This window comes from Panthera leo, chromosome D3, assembly GCF_018350215.1.
Source record: "Panthera leo isolate Ple1 chromosome D3, P.leo_Ple1_pat1.1, whole genome shotgun sequence".
Classification (NCBI taxonomy): Eukaryota; Metazoa; Chordata; class Mammalia; order Carnivora; family Felidae; genus Panthera; species Panthera leo.
In genome coordinates, this window is record NC_056690.1 from 88,621,888 (window position 1) to 88,645,257 (window position 23,370).

Sequence of the window (23,370 nt, forward strand, 5' to 3'; positions counted from 1 at the left end):
TGTACTTCTTGATTTTTAGTAGTTATCGTTAATCAGAAATATCACACAGTGATCAAAAACAAAACTAAAAGGGTATCAATATATTTAGCAGTAATTGTCTGGAAATTAGCAGGAAAAACACATACAATGGACTTGGTCCCACCATCTATTCACTTTTAGAAGACTCCTGAAATCAATAACATTTTCAAGCAGAAATATAAATTCTCTCAGGCACTTGTCTCTCGCAACTTGAGGATATTAAGGAAAATATTGACAAGAGCATATATGCTGGATTCTGCCTCTGGCAATAGGCTCCTCCATATTTAAGAAACAGTGTTAAATCACAGGGAGTAATTTAGGACATTCCGTTATGGACAGCTCAAATCCTTGTGTGGCAAAAGCATGCTGGAAAGAGTGTAGCCGCTTCTCGTGAACTTCTTCCTCAAAATAAAAATAGACAGTTTGATCTTCAGAGCAAAGTACTCCTTTTTAACATTTTAAGCCTATTTTGTAGTAATCAAGACCTTATTCAGCTAGTATTTTCAGATTTTAAAAATTAAACACGAGGCATTTTTTTTAATCATGGAATACCCCTGGCTAATTGAGATGTTATAACTGACTTGATAAAAATATTTATATTACAATTTGGGGGAAAAAACGTATACCTTATTACCACAACTTTACAAAAAACATTTTATTGTTTATCTACCAAACAAAGAAAATAGGTAATACATTCTTTTGAAACGCCCATGATAGCTATTGCAATTATATGTATAATTTTCCAATATTAATAGCGCAGAAAAGTAAAAATTAGCTAAAAATATAAAAATGGAAGTGTGGTTATATATATACATGCCTATATATATGTGTGTATATATGTGTGTGTGTGTGTGTGTGTGTATATATATATATATATATATATATATATATATATATATATTCTATTCCTAAAACACACACATGCCTCTGTAATGAATTCCATTTTTCCACTAGCTTAGATGAAAATGTTTTTGCATAAACTCCACTGCGTTGTCCTTTCTTCCATTTATTTTCCATCTGCCATCCACTTACGAAGTCACAGTCCATCTAAATCACTCCTCCTCTTTCTCCCTGCTCCTTCTCATCTTCCTGTCTCCTTACTTTCTCCCCTTTTCTTTGTCTCTCAATGTTCTTCCCCACTTGTGTTGAGAACTATCCTGGAGAGTGTTAACATAGGGCCTCAGGAATCATGTGGCAATCACATCCAGCCAACAGAGATAAGAGAGGTCCTGCTACATAAAACTGTGCCACGTTCCAATCCGGTGACATATATGCACTTATCACAAACACTAGTTAATTCTTATATTGGATGTGGCTGCTTTACAGAAATGGACAAGCTTCTGAAGGGCTGTTATGTTTGCTGAAATTTTGAGAATTGATTAATATTTTAAAATTAAATGATGCTATGATTTCAAAAACATTGGACATCAATACTGGGTTTATTTCAAAATGAGATATTTCCATAACATTCTTAAATTTTGTCCTGGCCATAAAGCGTTTAATTCGTCTTAGGCATGCGAACACTAAAATATATAAAGAAATCTGGATTTAAAGAGGCTCATTTAAACTGATACGAACAGATACTACACTCGATCATAGCCAAAAGGCCGAGAAGAGATACAGTTAGAGACGGAGAGAGCCAAACCATAAGAGACTCTTAAAAACCAAGAATAAACTGAGGGTGGATGGGGGGTGGGGGGAGGGAAAAGTGGGGGGATGGGCATGGAGGAGGGCACCTGTTGGGAGGAGCCCTGGGTGTTGTATGGAAACCAATTTGACAATAAATTTCGTATTAAAAATGAAATTAATTAAAAAAGAGGCTCATTTAAAATGTTTGAACACATTAAAAGGTGTAATATAATTGTACTTTCATTCCTTCACACGCATGTTAAAATTCCTTCCTTAAACACTGAAATTCTGATCATGAAAATTTTCACACAATGAGACATGCAGCAAACATAAAATAATCTTAGGCAAAGGCAACGATGTTACGTGTAGATCGATTTCTAAATAAAATATGCGGAAAGTGAAAATGTATACTCTCTTCTTTAAAGACATAAAATTAATTTTGAATTCTATTTGATGTGACAAAGACTGTATTTAGGACATGAAATTTAAATACTATATCAGGACCTAATTTTTCTTAGCTCATTCGATTTAAATATTCTCAGTCTCTATTTCAAAATTTATTTTACTGGTGAGAGACACATGCAACTGAAGCTCAAACATGTAGATGGCGATACTCTGGGGCCAGAAAGACTAAAAGGTTTCTATTTTTGCTCTTGTACTAGAAGGAAAGACTACATTTTATATTAAAGCCACATAAGTGGAAAAATTCAAATTCATAAGCTACTCTAAAAAATTTTAAAGAGGCTTTCTGATGTATGGATAGTCCATTAATGATCATTTAATTTGTATGCAGACAATAAGAGAAGGATAAATGATCTTTTATATTTCAAAAAAGAATAACAATATATGTATGAGAATTAAACTTCATAAGCTCCTATTTCTCATGTTTCACCTTCAGCATTACAATGCGCCTCAATGTGGGGCAATTAAACAAGGAGATTAACATGCGGCAAACCACCAGGCAGACTGGAAAGCAAAATCAATTACAGAATACACAGACCCGCTTTCCCCTTTGCCACCTTTACCTCTCTAGGCAATAGAACTCCGTGCCTCTTTCCACCCCGGCCCATTCATTCTCCTCCTGGTAGTGCCCTTTGTTCACCAGACATCTGACCTCCTTGCCACAGCTTTGAAAACATGTAGGATGGTGTTAACTTGACTGGGCCACAGGGTGCCCAGACGTTTGGCCACACATTATTCTGAGTATCTCTTTGAGGTTATTTCTGGATGAAATTAATCTCTGAATCTGTAAGCAGCGTAAAAAGACTGCCCTCGCCAATGTGGGCGAGCCTTACCCACTGATTAAGTGAATTCCAGAATAGAACAAAAAGGGAAACCAGAGGGGAGAGCTCCCGCCACACTGCTGGGCTTAGGCAACAGTTTTCTGCCTTTGGACTCGAACTGAAAACCTGGCTCTTCTTGAGTCACGAGCCTGCCTGCTCTGGACTGTAACTGTGCCAGTGGCTGTCCTGGTTCCCAGATCGGTGGATACAGACTGGAGCTAAACCATCAGCTCTCTTAGGCATCTAGCTTGTGGGCTGTAGATCTTTGGATTTCTCAGACTCCATGATCATGTAACCCAACTCCTTATAAATCCATACACGTATCAGTATTATATACCCTGTATATGTGTGTGTGTACTGATGGCACAGAGCCCTTCATGATCTGCCCTACATCCCTCTCCTGCCCACCTCCTGCCTAGGAAACAGCCTTAGGTCCCCCTGTGCTTCCTGATCCTGAAACAGCTTCCCCTGGCTGATGCGCACTACATCCGATCATTTCCCCAGCTCCTTACTTGTCTCCCGGAGATGAGCTTACTTTGCCCTTTATGTCCTCCTTTTAGATAAATCAATAAACGTGTGGGAATATCTCAGAAGAATCATATAATATTTAGCAAGGTCTTACTATATGCCAGGTCCTGGGTAGGAACTTTAACATTGATGATCTCATTAATCCTCAGAGGGATACCTCTCTCGGAGGGCAGTTATCATCCTAATTTTTAAAGTTGAAGAAAGTGAGACCTCAGGTTCCCGAGAGGATTGGCGACAATCATGCTGCAAACAGGTGGCAAAGCAGGAACCTGAGTCTGTAGGCAGAGCCCATGGTCTTACCTGCTCCACAGTTAAAGTGGAGCATACTAAGATTTAGTATGAAGGAATTAGAATGGGAGACGTGTGAGGCAGTCACAGGGCAGTTAACTCACTGCCCACCTCAGTTGCCTCCTGGACTTTGCCCTGCTGGCAGCCTGTGAGTCTTCTAAATTGTCCCCGTGGAGGTAGAGGAAGAGAGGGGAGGAGTGGAGGAGCTGATATTCACTTGCGGGGATCCGATCGAGAAGGAGTGAGCCCCCGAGGGGAGAGGAGCAAGGGTCTTTACCCACCACTGGATTCTCACAGCTGCCGGGGAATTTGTATGTGACCCACAGACACAGAGAGGATGGCAGGAGTTCTCTGAGAGCTCGGCTAGGACTCCAGTCTCAGAGGCCGGGGGTCTGGGGGGGGGGGGGCACCAGGGGACTGTGGCGCACGAGTGAGTCAGTGGACTGGAAGAGGGGGCCTGACTCCCCTAGGCTCACGATGCCAGGACGCTGCAGGCTGTCCAGGGTGCTATGGAGGCGAGCCAACCAGGGGACAACCGAGAACACTGTTCAGACTGCAATGGTGACAGCTGCATGCCACAGCACAGAAAATGACAGCAGGACCGCTGCCGCCCTCATGTCCCCTTTGCAGGACGTGGGGAAATGGAGCAGAGAGCAGAAGCCATCTGCAGAAAGTACATCAAAAAGAATTGGGCTGAATCTTGAATATGACTTAAAAAAAAGAGAGAAAGAAAGAAACCTCACTGGAAGGTTGACAACCGTCAAGCACAACTGTGACCTCAGAGTCCAGAGCATAATTTTAGTTATGAAATAGAGTGACATTTTTCTGCCCCTGAGTTTTATGCATCTTGTAACTGCAACGTAGAGAATAATTGTGCTACTGTTATCAAAACAACACGGACTGCCAGAGGAACAAAAGTTGAAGACTTGTGAAGACTTCCATGGTTCCGTCAGCTGTTTTATAAATTATCAAATTTGCTTACACTGTCAGGTTTCTGGAAGCAAAATCAGCAGTAGCAACAATTTTCCAACCTCCCTCCCTCCAAAAAAAAAAAGGATATTCCAAACAGCTTCTAGTCCATCAATAAGTTTTACTGGAACATTCTATGCCCACTCATTCATGCCCTATCTGGGGCTGCTTGACTGCCACAAGGGCAGAGCTGAATAAATGCCACAGAAATGGTGTGACCCCAAAATATTTACTCTCTTGCCCTTCACCAAAGAGGAGCTTAGCAATGGAAGAACTCTTATCGAAAAAAAAGAACCAGTAGACGGATGTATGGAAGAGTAACTTTGACTATATTTTTCAAAGATCACTCTGGCTGCTATGTGGAAAAAACTCTTTTGGGAGCAAGGGCTTGACTTTATTATACAATTTTATGTCTGTATTACAGCATTTTGTTCTACAGTAATAATGTTTATTCAAGCTGAACTTCTAATGGATTAGATATGAACTTTGAAAGTGGGTAGAGTTTTCCGGTTTGTTTTCATCTCCGTAAATATAGTTCTCAGAATTCCGAACATTTAGCGGGTACCCATGCAATAATTGTTAAAGAACTAATGAACTCAAATCATGGGCAGGGACGTAGCTGAAGGTAACTCTATTTTTAATTATATTTCCATGGCGTTCTACTATTAATGTGTTGCTTTTCTCATGAGGTTTTTGTGAGCCTCAATATTAAAATTATGATCTCAAATTGAATTTATAATTACCTGGCTCTGTATACTTGGTACAGATGAATTATATATCCCTTTTGAACAATAGCAAATGTTCTGAGAAATACTCATTAACTACGGAGGACGTCATAAGATGAGAATAGCTCTGAAGTATCTATTTCGTTTCTTGGACTAGAAAGCAACTTAAGTGACCATAAAAGAGATTTGGGATTAAAAACAAAATTACATCTTAATTTTAGAATAATAGAACAAGAAAAGCTGTCAAATGTTCTTGTGGAAGTTCTAACCAGTAAGAAATCTCCAGCCATGGACTCATAAGCCGATGGTAACATCCATGGAAAGAGATCAGAAGTAGATAGTTTTCTTTTAGTTAATGTCTATCTTTTTATATTCCTTGATTTTCAGCCCTCCTGCAGGTAGGCAGGTATATTTTAAGGTAAGGTGTGTTTTTGTAAGTATTATGGTCCTGACATTTTTCCTTAGTGGAATCCACTTCTCCCCGTTTTGTTTTCTTAATTGGAGAGTTTATTCTATTTACATTTATATTGATTAGTGAAGCATCTGGGTTTATTTTTACAACCATTATTTTGTGTTCACCTAACCCTAGTTTTTTGTCTCATTTCCTTTTTCTTATTTTCCTGTTTTCTTTTGATTTATAAGATTTGTTTCCCGTTTTATTCTTTGATGGTTTGGAAACGATAGACTGTTATCTCTGTAACGTTAGTAGTTACTATTTTGTTCTCAAATTTGTGAGTTATCTATTTCATGGAAACTTTCCCATATTTGTAAAGGCTCAGTAGTAGGTTGGTAGAATTTTATATTTAGTCCTTTCATATTCTCTTGATCTTTAATATATTCATAATAAAATAATTACAGCAAAATCTTGGTTTGCAAGCATAATTCGTTCTGGAAACATGCTGGTAATTCAAACCACTTGTATAACAAAGCGAATTTCAAGAACCACTGGGTCAGTTGTGATCATGTGATGTTCGGCATCGCGTCCTACTCGTAGTGCAAGACATCGCTCGTCGATATCAAGTTAAAATATATCAGAAACCTTTGCTCATCTTGAGGAACATACAGAACAAGTCACTCGCAATCCAAGGTTTTACCATATTTGAAAATAACTCTGAGGGCTTCTGTGTCTTGTAATACTAGCGATTGGGAGTTCCGAGAAGCACCACACACACACGTATGCACACACATGCACCATGGACATGTCCACACACACATGTGCACGCACTCATGCAGACACACTTCCCTAACAGAAGTCCTGCCAGTCACACGGAGGCCTCACCGGTCTCAGTAGGCACAAACGGTCTCAGCCCCAAACAATCCTAAAACCAACAGCTGAGCCCCTCTTATGCTTGGATCCTCGGCTGGACTAGCCGTCGGTAGCTGGGAGAAAAAACACCTGGAATCCAGAACAGGCAGACAGATCCAGAGGAGGAGGGAATTCGGGGAACAGGAGTGTAGGAAAATGGTCTGAATGTCAGGGCGTCCTGAAATAGGTGGTCTCTGATACGTGGTTCTTCCAGCAACACTTGTGAACTTTGGAAAAGAACACAAGGAAGCCAGGCCTGGGCACCTTTTCTGTACCGACACTTCTGGGGGTATCCTGAAATGGGACTGGTCCAATGTTCTCTTCTGCTACGGGGAGAAACAAAGCAGAAGGATACCAGGTCATCCTTGGAGGAAAGTTTCCCCCAAATTAGCACACATTAATGGGAATAGATCTAAAGAACAAGAGCTTACAATAAAAGGGGGGGGATCATTAGAGTTTGGAGTCATCAAAAACAGAATATACTTTTTATGGATATGTGTGCAACATTTTCAGGAGTGGAATCTTCAAAACTAAGCGGACAATAAGAAATTATAAAAAAAATACAACAACAAAGAGATCAAAAATGGAATTTCCATATACAACGTTGTTAAAGAACAGAATTGACATTTGGCAATATTTAAAGAAAGAATAGCTACAAATTCCTGAGAGCTGGTGAAAATATGCAGCCATTGATCTCAGAGGTAGAATATCTTCCATGGGAAAAAAAAAAGAAACACAAAGAAATCCATGCCTACAGACATGGCAATGAAATCATAAAGCAGAAGATGAAGAGGAAACCTTGAAGAGGCAGAAAGAAAGGCCACGTCAATTAAGGGAAGTGACAGAATGATAGCAGACATTCCAATGGCAAAAACACAAGTCAACAGACAGTCAAATAATATCTACCAAGAGCTGGGGAAAAATACCTGTCAACCTAGAATTGTCAGTGAGCAAAAGGATCCTTCAAGGATGAAGAGGGAAATGAAGATATTTAGAGAGTAAGTAAACACTGAGGGATCTGATCTCTAAGAGGCTGGTCTTAAAGGAAATCTTGAGGTAGTTCCAAAAGCAAAAAAAAAAAAAAAAGAAAAAGATCCAATAACAGTCTCAAATGCAGGAACGATCAGTAAACAAAATGGTAACAAGGAACACTCCACATTTTCTGATCAGAATACAATTTAAATGAAAAGTTAATAGCAAAAAATTAATTTCCCTTAGAAGTTGAATACTGCCATTTGTGCAAAAAAGAAAAGGGGGAGGTCAAGAGATTTTAAAAGACTTACTGAATGGTAGTGAAAGGCACCAGGTATGATGACCGAAATAAGAGGAGAGACACAGCACACACCATGTTCATTAAACACAACACTAAACATACAAATGATGCTAGCTCCCCTGGAGTCAATCTACAGACCAACAAAAACCCCAACAGCGATTTTCTTTAATGAAATGTGACCAGCTCATGCTCTCTCTCGCTCTCTTTTTTGGTGGAAGAATATAGCGTCCAAGATAACCAAGACACTCGAACAAGTTACGAAGTCCTACTACGAGGTCTGTTGTTATTATCATCACTGCTAGATTTTCAGTTCTAGCCCATTCCCAACACACCTGCCGTATTCAAGTCGGTGAAGCCGAGATGCGGATTTGAACATCCAGCTTCTACTGTAGGGGTTAACACGGACCTACGTTTATTTTACTCTAGCAGATGTTTACTTTTCGAAATACAAGCAAATTATTTGCTCCTCTGCCGGAAAGTTGACTAAGAAACAAATGCAACGATAAAAACAGAATTGGAACAAACGGTTTGGCCGGTTTCTCTCAAACCCTGCCCGCACCAGGGCGCTTTAGTTGGGAACAAAAGAGAGCCGCTCGCTGTCCTGTTCTATCACATCCTTGCAGCTCCAAAGGCAATACGTCCATATGTAGGGATAAACGTTGCCGCGCTCCAGCTTGAGCCTAAAGGACATTACCCTAGGATTGGCCCAGGCAGGGCAAGACATTTCTGAATCTATTTGAAGCGTACCCACAGGGGGAGTAAATAAATCTCACTGCAAGAAAAGAGAGACTTCAGGGTGCACATATCAAGAAGACGGGTGACTCGGAAGGTCATAGTGTATGTCTCTGAGATTGCCTCAATGCAGTCTCCAGATCTACACACGCAGCTGAAATCAAAGGAAGTACCAAAAAACCTAGTGTCTCATCATGCCATCATATGGGGAGTATGAGGCATCCAGGGACTTGGGAGAGCGCTGTGTTGGCGGAGGCGAGAGAGGGCGGAGGCGGTGTTGCTAGAATTGGCAAAAACGAGCTGTCGGCGTCCACACTCTCAGCAGCCTGGACGGTGTCCGAACGTCAGCAAGGGTGGCTGCAGCGAGGTGGGAACCAGAGACATCGCTAGCACCACTAGCACCGCTAGCTACTGTTCTGTCACCTCTACCGGGCACTGGAAGGGACTGGGGCATCTAAATAAGGATCCCAAGCAAGAAGTGATAAATGTGATGAAAATAGCAAGGGTCCCGGGCTCTGAGAGTTGGCTTGCAACCCCTCCCTGAGTCGGTATAATAAGGAAGACTGAGAAAGTGTTTCAGGAGCACATTTTATTTTGGGGGTGGCAGGGGCCGGGGGGGCAGGTGGGTTTCACCAGGTAGAAGCCAGGCATAAGGAAACCTATCTTGAAGCTAATCCCTTGTGGAAACAAGATTTGCATAAAGAAAGGACAAAAAGTGCAACTTAAAAGCATCCCCTTGACTCTGCACCACCTCTCAAACTCAACCACCTGCCCCCTCTCCCTTCTTGCCATCACACTATCGCTTTCACAGACAAGGTTCTGGGGGCGGGGGTGGTAGAGAGGTTCCTGCACTTCCAGGTTCCAGCCCTCAGTTTTGTCCATGGCTTAGTTCTCAGCAGTCCGAATTCTACCTTAACCACCGGGAGGACCCTGTATTTAGTAGGAATATCAATAACTTCTTGTAACCTTAAAATCGAATGGATAATCGCATTCCATTTTCTCCATCGCAAACTGACGTGACTTGAATACGTCTCTTTCCCTTGGTTTCCAGGACCCCTACTGTCCCACCTGAAGCTCCCTTTGCCCTGACACCCACTAGCCACCCTGTTGACTGTTGACTTTTGGTTCGTCTACCAGCGGCCTGCCTCATCCCTTGCTAGTATATCCATTCAAATGTTCTGTCTTTATCTTTCTTGGCATTTCTCTGATGAGCAATGCTGTCCACACCCATGGTTTTTACTACCAACTCCATGCCAAGACCTGACGGGATGCCCCTGGCTGGATCGCTTTGTAATGTGAAACTCTGTTCAAACACAGGAGCAACAAACAACAATGAGTTAAAAACGATCTATTTCTTCAGAGACTTGCGGGCTGGTGTGTCAGAAAACAAAAGACACCGGATTACTCCACTCCGTATTTCAATGGCATCTCAAACTGAAGTAATTCACGGTCTTCTCCTTACATATATTCAGAAAACATATACTATAGGGGCACCTGGGTGGCACAGGCAGTTAAGCATCTGACTGCTGGTTTCAGCTCAGGTCATGATCTCACGGCTTCGTGGGTTTGAGCCCCCCATCGGGCTCTACGCTGGCAACACAGGGCCTGCTTGGGATTCTCTCTCTCTGTCTCTCTCCTCTCTCTCTCTGTCCCTCCCCCAGTCACGCTGTCTCTGTATCTGTCAAAGTCAATAAATAAACAGACTTAAAAAAAAGAAAGCACATGCTATAAATTTTAAGATCATCATAACACTAGAAGCTACATCTTTCCTGTTCACTTCCTGTGCTACCACTGGAACCGATATTCATTCACCTGGACACCTTTTACAGCGTCCCAATTCATAAACAACTGCAGCCTCTTCCAATGAACTATCTTGTGATCTGGCGGTGTTTCTGTTTCAACTACGCTCACATCCATATATAAAACATTTTGGTGGTTTCCACTGTCTCGTGACTAAATTCAAATACGTTAGCGTAGCAAATACGGACTTTCATCTTGGATAACTTTTCCAAACACATCACTCGTTATGTTTTTGTGCACAGCCTTTATCTCAACCAAGCCAAATCACTTGCAATGTCTTTGGTAGAAAAGCAAAGATAACGTCTCTGTCTTTGGGCATTGCAGTCCTAGAGCCCGCAAGCCCGGTTCACACCTTCCTCACAGTGATTCTTCTAAATGCCTCGAGATCAGATACGGTCTTACGTCCTCCATGTTTCTCTACCGCTTGGCGTCATCAGAGTTCAGGGTGTCTTACTTCCTAAAGACCACATGTTACCTTTATTATGACATATCACATTGTACCCCCTCTCGCCAGGGAGGGTATGAGCAGGTTTTCGGTTTTATTTATTTGTCACCTCCGGTGCCAGGCACATGAACAAATAAATAACTGACAGATGAACCGGGTCATAGCTTTAAAATGTCTGCTAGCTCTCCAATGTGCTTATTCTTAACTTTGATGCAACGTAGAGTGTTCTGTAATTATTAGAAAATCAAATAAAAATGCGGTCCCTGAAATTCACTTAAAAATATTTCACGACATCACAGAAATTCCAGGATGACGCAAAATATTTTTAGGAGAAACACTATTGTTTCCATAGTTAATAAATCTGAGGCCTGAAATTAGAGAGATCTGCATCACCCTCATAAAGATCAAGTTTCATTCAGGGGAATATAAACCCTTCAGATTTTATTTACTTATATTTATTCTTCAGGAACGGCCACTTCTAAATCATACTGCAGAAGAATTAAGAAATAGCCGCATAGTCTTCCTTAGGCTTTTATGAACCCATACGCTGCACTAAGCAGATCTTAGAACTCTGTCTCTGGAGCTCGTGGGTAACATCTGGCAGTTAATGTTTATAAGTCCTGTTACGCAACATCTTCTGGCTTCCTAGTGTCATCCAAGGGATTGATGTGTGACTAGACTAACCTAATATATTCTGCCTGCTGCTCTCACTTCCACAGGCTGTTAGTAATGCATAGGCTCATCTATGGTTTATTACAATTCAGTCTTCCATTTAAAACTTTACAGTTTTGGTGTTTATACGTATATTTTTACTGATGTAGTAGGGTAATAAAAGCTGTTTTTAATATTGCTATATTTTTGTTAGCAAGTGATACTATGCTGTTCGATTTTCTAATGTACGATTTATAAGGCTGGTATCTTGAAACTAAAGTAAAAGTAAAATAAGGTAAAGTAAAGTAAAATAAAATAAAATAAAATAAAATAAAATAAAATAAAATAAAGTATTAGAAATACTCTTGGATAGTTTGAACATTGTCTAATGTACATAATTATTATTAATTTAAAAAATTAAGTATTTATTCCACTTTATTTTCTTTGGTCATAAACCCAAAATCATTGTGTATATATTGATTCCAAAAGACCCATGGTGGGCATTGAATAAGATACAGCCTCAGAACAAAGGATGTTAAACCTACCTAGGAATATTTAACACATCTACATGCAATAAACACTATTACCAAATGTGGGGATAGAGTCCATAAGGGGAATGCTACAAGAATTTAAAGCAAAGATAGGTCACCAAGGTAGGAAGATTTAGGAAGAAATACTTTATGAGAGAAGTAGAACATTTTCTCTCAACAGGGTAAAATGCAGGGAGAGCTGCCCTTGTGATGATTAATGGTGAAGAATCTGAGAAAAATACAGCCAAGGTGGTAAAAAGCTTGTCAGAGTAAACAAAAAGTTACTGTATTATCACACTTCCCTTCCTTCAGTTCTGTTTCTTTGGTGGCCATGACAACCACCAAGTTAATTTTGATATATAAAATCAAAACAGAGAAGAATAAGACAGGATAATCACTGATTGAATATGCAACAATTTGTAGGTTGCACTTAGCTTACGACTAAAAGATCCCACTAGAAAAATTTCTTCTTGCTCTGGGGACAGATCTAATCATGCTTCTTGCCCAAATATTCATTGAAGATTCAGGTGTTTACACCAAATCTGGAGAAGAATAACCATTGTAATAAATACTTATATTCCATACGATGTTCTGAAAACTTTGCATGCCCCTTACTTGTTAAATTGTCACCGTAACCTGATGAGCTTAATATGGTTCCCATTTTATAGGTGAGGGATCTGAAGGTCTCCAAAGGTCACCTGGGTACCAACTTGTGGAGCCGAATTTTAACCACACTCTCTGAGGTGAGACACTTCCTTCTGAACCACAGCTTATATCCTGATGTAGCAAAATCTTTAGAACACCAGTTAAAAGGATCGAAGTATGGGTGACTTTGTGCCAGATCTTTAGTATTTATTATTATCAATGTTCACATAAACACAGGCTATGCTAGGCAATAAAACATGGAAAAAATATGTGGGCCCGAGCCCCAAATTCTATTTTAAGTTATATGATATTTTTAAGTTAATCAACTCTTCTGAACATAATTTCTTTATGAGTGATACAGAAGTACTGAAGAAAACTTAGTTGTCAATTTCATTGACGTTGTTCAGATCATAACGAAGTTGAAGACAGAGAAAAATCTGTGTTTTCTAACTCATTAATGTATTTATGTGCTTATTTTTGGCCCTGAAATCATCTCCAACTTTCTCATTGACTAGAGAAATGAAATATCATCTTGAGTTTTTACTGGTATATTGTTTGAGTGAAAACATGATCAATATATGGCAATGCTCAGGTACTGCTGGTAAAAACTAAGGAAAAAGAATGAAGGCATAATTTTCAAGCTGAAGAACTCACAATAAGCTGGGCGGGCAGTGTGGGGAGGTCACAACTCTACCATTATAACAGAAAGATCACAAATGCCAGAGTAGGGATAAGCATTAACTTTATAAACTTTTTATAAAGTACCTCACAGAGGAGGGTGGTCTTCACGTGGACTTTAAGCTAGGAGTTGGAATTTGCTAAATGGAACTTTCGAGATAGAGCAACAGTGTTGTCAGTGGCACAACTGGTGGTCCATTGGGTGTTCTGAGTGTGGGTCAAGATGCCCAAAGTCCAGCCCTGGGGCAGTCGGAGATCACAAAACATGCTCTATGTTCTGCTAAAGAGTTTCTATTTTATTCTGCAGGCAGAGAGCTGCCAATAAAGGACTTTAACTAGGCCAGCTTCAGGATCAGATGTGAATTTTAGGAAGCGCATTCTAGCAGATGTTTGGGTATTATGGGACGGGTGATCTGAAGTAGGAACACAAGCTCAAGATCTGTTCTAATAAGCCAGGTAAAAAAAAATAGGAGCGCCTGCGATTAGTGTTGAGATGGGGTAAGATACAGATTCATTAAGTCATCAGAAGGCATTTTTGCAGAGTGTGGGGGTAAAGGAGAGGGAAGAATGGTGGGTAATCACAGTTCGCTGCTCGATGGACCACGGTTGGCAGCGTCATGACCCCAAACATGAAACGCAGAAGAAAAACTTAGTTTTCTGAGAAGGACATATGGACACTGCTGAGTTTGAAGAGGAAATGGGGCAGGCAAGTGAAAACAGCAGTGCGTTGGGAAGTAAATGGGTGAGGAGGAGATAATACTTGAAGCACATTCTTCCATATGTTGACACGATAGCTAATGTTTGGAACACAAATGTGACTCACTTACTTCCTTATGAATCTCACAGTTTAGTGGGAGAAAAATTATGTAAATAGGTAATTACAATGCAATGTGAGAGAGCAAGAGAAGGATATAGGTGCTTGTGCGCGTACGTGTGTGTGTGCGTGCACACACACACACACACACACACAGACTGGAATGTAATGTAAGGATTCCTCTCTGCCTTGAGACGGGAAGAGGGAAGCTGAAAAGAGAAAGCAATTACCCAGGAGGCAGTATTTAGAAATGATTCCTCAATGTTCTCACCACAGAAAAGAAATGATAACCATGTGAGGTGACAGAGGCATCAGATAAGACCAGGGGGGTAATCGGTGATCAAGGTAGAAGTGTATCAAGCAATGCAACGTGTACCTTAAACTTACACGACGTATATGTCAATATAAACCAACAAAAGTTTACCGAGTAGACCTGAGAGCCAGAATAATCTTTTTAAATTACAGATCAAATTATGCCACTCCCATATTGCTAAACTTTCAACACTTACTCATTTTCTCAGGACTTAAACTAAAATGGTTATCATGTTGTTCAAAGGTAGGCGTAGACTTGTTCCGACTCCCTCACCTGCCACGACTTCATTTCAGTGAGAGATGAGGACTTAGTGAGTAGGAAAGAGAAAATCAAACGTGTTTCATACAACGTGGACTTGAGTTTCTGGGTGAACCGTAGTGCTGTTGAGCAATCACAGACAGAACTTGGCTCGGGGAACGTTCAGCGTGTGGTGTTCACCGGGGGTGTGGAACCAATGAGCTCAAGTTTGGACATCAAGCACAACGTCTAGCATACATTTAAAGGATGCTTAGTAAGTAGTTCTGAACGCAGAATTGGATCTCCAGGGAAAGCGCAGTAAGACAAGTGAAAGCATACCAAGTCACCTGGATTAAGAATAAACAAGCATTGCGTTACCCAGTAAAGGAACAATGGAGTCGGAGTATTGTTCTTCCTTACTGTGAAGATATCTGGAAGGGTCATCCGTCATTTTAGGTTACATAGTGAGCACTGCATAGGAGTTAGGGTCTGACCACATGGGTCTTTAATTTTTCTGCTGTAATTTGCAAACGGACCGGTGCTGGGTACATTTTGCAACTTTTGTTAAGCTGCCATTTTCTTCTTTCTAATAGAGGAATACAAATACCTAACTGATTTGCTAGGTTTGTATCTATGAGGCTCAAAAAAAAAGGAATAATCTTACTTTACTTTATTTCCAACTCTAGCCTTTGATGGAGAATTTCCATTCCCTGTGAGTGAACGAGAGCTTGGGAGGCTCCTACAGCCTTTTAATTTCTAAGAAATTTCCTGCTACTCTCATTAAGACTCGATTTCTTGATATTTCAGCTGTTGAAAATCCAATAGTTGTGCACATCACCAAAACATCATCTCTCCCCCATCTCCGTCCCTAACACGTGTCTCTACGAAAACCCTGCAGAGGGAGAAGGGAGACAGGTCCTTCTTTCTTCCTAGTTCCTTCACCCCTCCCATCCTCTGCAACTGTCTGGCTGAGGGACAGGTTAAAGGAAAAGGAGAAGTTCATATGTTTAGCTATTGAAATCTGGAGCCCTCTCTTGACTGTTGATGAATTTCTGTGAAAGGGAGGCATTTAATTTAAAGAATGGTTCTCACGCAGAGGTCACAGTTTCCTGAGCAGTTTGGACCCTTCTCCAACTTATCTTCTTTGATCGTTCCTTGAAACAATTCTTGCAACTCCACTAGATTTGGCCTCCCTCACATGCCACCTGGCTGGGCAGGGACCACCTGGCCCGGGGAAGCATACGTTCTCCCTACGCCAAGAAGGGGGAGTGCAGGGGTGACCCTCTTCCCTCCGACATCTCTGCTTCCATCACAAGCTGCTCCAGCCAGACTCTAGCCTATGAGGTTCTTCAGGTAGAAAGCAGACAGCATTCCTTTTGCTTACATATGCTGCAAACTCCTGGGCACAGGCGTCCCGGAACTCTCCAGTCACCCTGGGCCAGTTCATCCGCATGTGACAAGGTCCTAGCCTCACTTCCTGTGGGAACCCACAGTTTCTAAGACTGGTTTTCTTAGAGAATCCCCAACCAGGATAAAAATGCTCCTATTCTGAGACGTTATGGAGCTTCAGGTTTCTACTTAGCAAGGACTGTTGGCAAGTCGTGGGTGAAATACAAACCACAATCTTGGTCCCTGAGGTTCCGTGGGAAGAGATCCAACAGTGGTCTTTAGGATTTAAAAGTTTTTCCTGACCTATTTTTCTCAACTGTAAGGTTCTGACTGCAATTTGCGGGCAACCGGAAAAAAATGATAGCCGGTTTTGTCTGGAATAATGCTGTAGTTCTTAGGGTTGTCGTGGAGGTTAAAGGCAACAATGCAGGAAGGACCTAAACGGATTCGCCTATTGTTACTATTATTTTTTTCTACTGTTCCGCCAAGTACTGACACAGGACCTTTAACAAATGGACATTTCTGTTACTATAATGTCAAAAGAGTGTAAATAAAATAATCGCCTTATTGCAGAGCTCTTGTATGGACGACGCCGTGTGTCACGGGGTTCTGCTGGGGATGGGAAGTGAAGGATATGAATCTGTTGTCTCCTTATTTGAATAAAAAGAAACCGTGTAGAATTTAGAGCCAGCAGTGGTGGCTGTCACTGTCAACCCCTCCAGTTCATGGGACCTTAGCGTGTACAAGGCACTTAACCGCTCGCCTGTGGACTGAAGGTTTGTGCCCCGCCCCCGTCCCGACCCCAGATTCCTCTACTGGAAACCTAATCCCCAAGACGATAGTATTAGGTGGTGGGCCCTCTTGAATGGGATTCAGTCGTGAGGGCAGAGCCCTCGACAATGGGGTCAGTTTCCCCTTTAAAGGGACCCCAGAAAACTGCCTTTCCCCTTCTCCATGTGAGGACACCATGAGGAGGTGTTGTCTGTGAACCAAGAAGTTGGTTCTCACCAGATACTCAATACGCCAGTGGCTTGATCTTGGCCTTCCAGGCTCCAGAAGCGTGAGCAATAAACTTCTGTTGTTTATAAGCTGCCCAGTCTGTGATATTTTGCTCTAGCAGCCTGAACGGACTAAGACATGTTCCAAAGTTCAACCTGCTCCTCTATAAAACAGAGGAACAGGGGACACGGTGCAAATTTGTTTTGCAAACTCAGGCGATCAATGCGGCGAAAACCATTTTTGATGGCATGGGACTGATTCTACAATTTTAGAATGTGAGAGCCCCAACAGGCTGGGATGACATCAAGTTCTATGCAATCCTTTTATAAATGAGCAAATAGAGACCAAAATGGATGAAGAACTTGCCCAAGGTCACACGGCGTGCTCTCAGTCCAGGGCCCATCGGACCTGGGTGTTACGTAAGCGCCTTCAAGGGGAGATAACCTTCCCTCATCTTACCAGAACACCTCCGATGCCTTTAAAATGCCTACTTCTTTAATTTCTTTTCACACACAAAAAAGTACACACTCTCCCTAAGGGATACAGAGAGTGTAAATAGAGAGATATTATCCACATTAAAGGAACAGAGAAGGGGGAAAGGTTAATTTTTTTTCTGAGGCTCCAATGTCTAAGCATATTCAAGAAAGGTTATTATTAAGCTATTTCTGTTTTGAATTCAGCCATAGCCTTTGCATTCGCCCTGACCGCATGTGTCTGTTTATGTCTCACTCCTGGAGGACAGTGACAGCCTCTGTATCTGTTTTTTCCTGTGCCTAACACAGAGGAGGTGCTAAAGGAACACCGGTTAATGAGTGCCGTCCATGAGCAATGGACCTTCCATGCCCTCAGAGCCAGAAGTTGTTTCTTTTCCTGCAAACTCTTCCCACTTTGTCCTTCTGCCTATAAGGTGTAAGTTGCCATTTAAAATGCAGGTTGCCCTGTCTGGGTGAGTGCAATTCCTCATCCGTAGAGACTAGTTTATAGGGCCATTCTCCAGCCAGGACAGGAGCTCAGAATAAATATCTGCCTGAAAGAGACACCAGGTCGGATTCTAAGATGAATTCTCCACATGGACAAGGGGAGGGAAGCAGGGCAGATGGAGGTAGGAAAAGGCAAAACTAAAAGCTATGAGCGGACTGAATGCAATTCTCCTTCTCGATGCTCAGCTTTTGCCTTTTATTCTCACAGGAAGCAAGAATGTCTCTAAAGTAGGCATCTTCGGTCTAGTAACATTCCATTTCTATGTGTACAGTTATTACCCTAGATCTGGAAGCCATTGAACATAATATCAGAGAGCCAATTAAAGGCACACAACCCAACAAATGCATTTTTAGGTGCTGGTCCGGCATTTCATATTTCAAGGATCATTCTTCTAATGATACAAGCAACAGGGGAATAATTACTGAGGATGACTTAGAAAGATCTCAGAAAGTCTACTAGTGGCCTACAAAAATTTTCCACAAACGTGCATTATGTAACCCCAGAAAGGAATCTGAGTTTGCTCCAACAGCAAATTCAAAGGTGAAGGGGAAAAAAAAAAAAAAAAAACAAGGAGCTTCTTAGAAATTACACTCTGGGATTTCACCAGTAATACAGATATAAGACCGAGACTGATGTCAGTTTCAAGGAAGGTAAATTTGCTGGTGAGATCAGTGTTTGCTTTAGGGGTTTAAGGGCCGAATGGCGGACACAAGATGTGGTCACAGTGGGACAGTAATTAAAAGCTTGGTAGACACCAGGCAGAGCAGATGAATGGTGACTGTAGTACAGTTAACATGAGGTTATTAACTACCTTTCGCAGTGTGCCTGCTAACTGTTAGAGGCCAGGGCAAGGAAGGAACCGTTTTCCAAAGAAGGGTGCCCCTTCCTCACCCCTACCATCAGCCTACCTTTAGGGAACAACGGTTGTTGGTTCTTTAACGGTTGCCAGCCTCCTGTGTTGGTGACAGTTCTTCTGGCTGTTGTTTTGATCATCAAAAGGATGGAGGGGAGGGACTTGGGAGGGAGAATCTGAATCAGACTTACAGAAAGATACAATCTGAGCTAAGGGAGAGGAAAAGAGTATTTGGAGGGGAAGTAGATACTTCAAGAAAACATTTAGGAAATCTGCTTTTTGCTATCCGAAATAATTACCCAACCCAGCTCCTTGAAAAACCTTTAGTAAATTTTGCACTGCGGATCAGTGACTTTGCCATGATGTTTGTGGCTTGGGTACGGAGCGACGGAATGGTTTCCAACAATCTACGATCAGGCCCGACGCGAGAGAAGCTGCAAAGTATCCTATCAATTGGGTTACACATAGATTATCTGACTTAGTCCTTGCAAAACTGGATCAAACAGTCATTATAACAAGCGCTCGGCAGACAAGAAATCTCAAGCTCAGGGGGGCTAATGGTTTTGTTTTAATTAGTAGCTGGATGGTATCCTAACTGCAACGTAAACCCAAGCTCACCAACTGCCCAAGACTGTTGTCAGATTTCCCAGATCTGAAGTCTTAGCCTCAGCCCGGCTGGCACAAAAGCTGTGTTCTTCTAACTGTGTCACAGGGCGCTCCCACCTGCCACCACTAACAGGGGCTATACCACTTTTGACATTCAGGGTCAAGAAAGTGCAACAGACAGAAAACATATGGAGCTCTCTCTGAAGTTTAATAAAAAGGGAAAGCTGATTGAGGCTATTTTCCCACTTAATAAAATGAATAAAATATAGAGAGCAAAGGTTTGGAAGGGGAAGGAAGATAGTTTGTACTTGTAATTTTTCTCTAAGTTTGAAATCGCTGCACAACTGTCTTGCAAAGTACAAAGAAATATAAAGCAGCACCTGCAGAGGCGAATAAATATGGCTGAAGTCCATTATTATTTCAGCATTCGAAATTGTCATTCCCTATATTTTTACTAGCTGACAACACATAGATGGAGTGAATTAGCCATTTTCTATGGCAAATACGCATTACAATGTACTTGAACAATATGAATATTATTTTTAGGGGCTTAAAATGAACTCATAACATAAATTATAAGCAGTGATATTATTATTCTTGATTACTAATATTTGTGACTAATAGGATGATGATGATGATGATGATGATGATTATGCCAATGATGTTAAAATGTTATAATTACAATTTTAAAAATACACGGCAAATATCTTGCTTAATTATGATACAGGAGGAAAATACTGCTGTTGTATGAAAGATGTTAGACTCTAATGAAAAGAGAAATTCTACGATCACCAAAAACATCTCAAAACTCCACAATAAAATTATAAAGGGTGAAAAAAAATCAACGTTTTTGAGAAGTTAAGCCCTGAAGCAAATGCATAATTTGTTGACAGTAGGGACTAATACCTAAATATATACACTTCTTGTATTCAAGTCTCAGCTTTGCTAGGGAGATGACCTTGAGCACAATATTTGAACATTTTTAATCTTTTTTTTCAAAAATCCAAGAGAAGAATGGCAATGATATAATACCTGTAAAAATCAAATGGGATCATGCAAGCAAAGTGCTTTGAACAATGCCTGACATATAAGAGGAACTCAATAATTCATTATTTTTATTAAGATGGATATCTTATAATAAGATGGTAGAAAGCAAGAATCACCACCTAATTATACCATTATTTCATTGGAATTAATTTTGAATGACTGCATTTATCATATATTGTTATGCTGGATAATGTCATAGAGAAATCTGGGAGGAAAGTGTTTTACCTAGTAAAAAAAAAAAAACACTTTTCATAAGAAAAAAGCTATTTTTTTCCTGTAAATATGTAGGATATATATATGAGAATATTTTGCAAAATAGTTCCCCATTTCAGCCCAACCATCTAAATTGTAGTCAATGCCATTTTACATTGTTATAGCTTGCAATCGTAATCGGTGTAAATCCCAACAGAGAAAATCAAGCAACAGATAAAGTAGCAAATATTGGCTGAATAAGAAGAAAATAACTCAATGAAAAGAGAAAAGTGACTCTTTTCTTTTCCCTTTTCCCCGCCACCATACCCCCCATTCTGTTAAGTTGGACCAAATGTATTTCTTCAAATTTTGCAGAACACCTGCAATCATCCTCATAATAGAGATAGTATATTTTCAAAAGGAAGTATGAACAAATGAGGTCGCTCCTAAAAGGAAGTATGGCAAAGTCATACCAGAAGAAAAACCAAATGTCATTACACCTGCTCATCTAATAGGCACCATGGCTCAGCTCTACCTCCGCACCTTTCAGACATCCCAGATAAGTCTGCTTTGTGTAACCAGTCTCCTAGAAGTATTTCTCTCCATAATTCAGGAGGAAGTCCCTAGCGGTGGGAAAGCTCCAAGCATGGGACCAAAGAAGTACTCTTCCCTTCCTTCCTCCCAAAATAAAAACTATCCCTCAAGTCCAACTATACCCATAGACAAACTGGTTCCAGTTGATAACCTGCTGAAACTATCCATAAGAAAGAGGTCAGGACTGAATAGCATCTAACATTCCCAAATACTCAGTGTTGTGTTCTAATTTACCTCAAGGAGAGTATCGGCTCAAACTCATCTTAGGTTCCACTTTAATATGCGGACGTCATAATTAGATGGGGTTCTGCGCTTAGTTCCCTGATCAGCTGTCTTCCCCCTCCCTGGCTGCTCTTCCTTGGTCCGGCTCTAAATTGCCAACAGCGTGTGCATCGCGTCCTCAAGGACACCACGCTGGTATCTCTCTTTGGATACTTTAAATGCAAACGTACCGTTTCCTATAATTTTAGTCTCCAACATCAGTTATGATACAACCCATCACCGAATCACGGAGGATAGCGACCTCAGTCACGTCCTCGGCTCTCACTCATGCACACCCGATGTGTCTCTAAATCTTACTGACTTCAAATTTGCTCTTCCGTTATAGCGTCCCACACACTACTCCCTCCTTGGCTCTCGCAATGTCCTACTTGCAGTGCCTGCATTGTTTTATCTTCATTTTCTGGTCTTCTTTTCTCTCTCTACTCCATCCATCCACTGCGATTCGATTTAAAATAGTAGTACATTTCTCACTTCTCCTGAAGCTGTGTTTGTGTCCATGGACACAGTTTACAGAGCCTTCAGTGTCCGAATCAGAGGATTCTGCTGATCTTATCTCAACTCTCCTCCTTTCCAAGTCACACGTCCACTTTCTGAAGGGTCTGGAATACCTGCTATACAGTTTACCAACTTTTCCGGACCTGGTGTCTTACCCCTACCTTCTTGGATTACTCACCTCCACTCATTCACTCATTCATTCGGTAACACATCTGGGTATTTTGTTCATAGAAATTTCAGTAAGTGTCGCTGAATGCTAGGCGCTGATAAGGCACTGGAAATTTAAAGGGGCACACCAAAGTGCTTCCTTTTAAGAAGTTGGATATTAACAGAGAGAAGGAATGTTGCTGTAATGAAGTCAACAGGGGCATGCTGGAGTTATGGCTCATGTCACATCGAGTGGCTCCCCTCCTTATCCATGGCGTTCATCACATTGGGTATAAGTATTATTTCTCAAGTACACCGCAAGCTCCATGAAAACAGAATCTGAATCTTAATCTCACGTCTCAGTATTTAGGATAGGGCACGTTTGGACCAATTATGGGCCAGGGTCAGTAATCTTTTATTGCCGTTGAATTAATCTGTGAAATAAGGAATAATGAAATAATGAACCAGGGGTTTAGATGTGGTCTTGAGGAGTATCACGCCATGTGAGAAGTAATGTCAGTATTTTGACGGTATCCTTGGGTAGCAAAATCTGTAATGGTAATGGGTCAAATGCTGATCTCATGAGGCCACTGCAGCTAAGAGATTAAGCAAACTGCCAGAATTTGAACTCAGAGAATAGTCTAGCACTATGACCATGTTTCGTAAAACTATTTTGTGTGTAGACGTACACGCAAGTTCATATGCTGTATGAAATTATGAAAAAACTGATAAAAATGGATTTAGGAAGAAATGGAAAACTAAAGACATATACAAATAGACTATGGCAATGATTTGGCATATTGCTAATAGTCTTTGAAAGGAAATGAGTAGCTTCCGATATATTTTAAGAGAAAGACCCCAAATAAATTGTTTTTAGTTCAATATCTATTAAAATGACAGCTTCAATTATTAGTAATTTTT

At 40.9% G+C, this 23,370-nt stretch overlaps 1 protein-coding gene and 1 pseudogene across 2 annotated transcripts in view; both read right to left on the reverse strand.

Moving 5' to 3' along the window:
* NETO1 (neuropilin and tolloid like 1) overlaps positions 1-23,370 on the reverse strand; it is a 109,280-nt gene that overhangs the window by 59,128 nt on the left and 26,782 nt on the right. The gene's annotated exons all lie outside the window — the stretch shown is intronic.
* Positions 1,510-1,637, reverse strand: LOC122204323 (annotated as a pseudogene).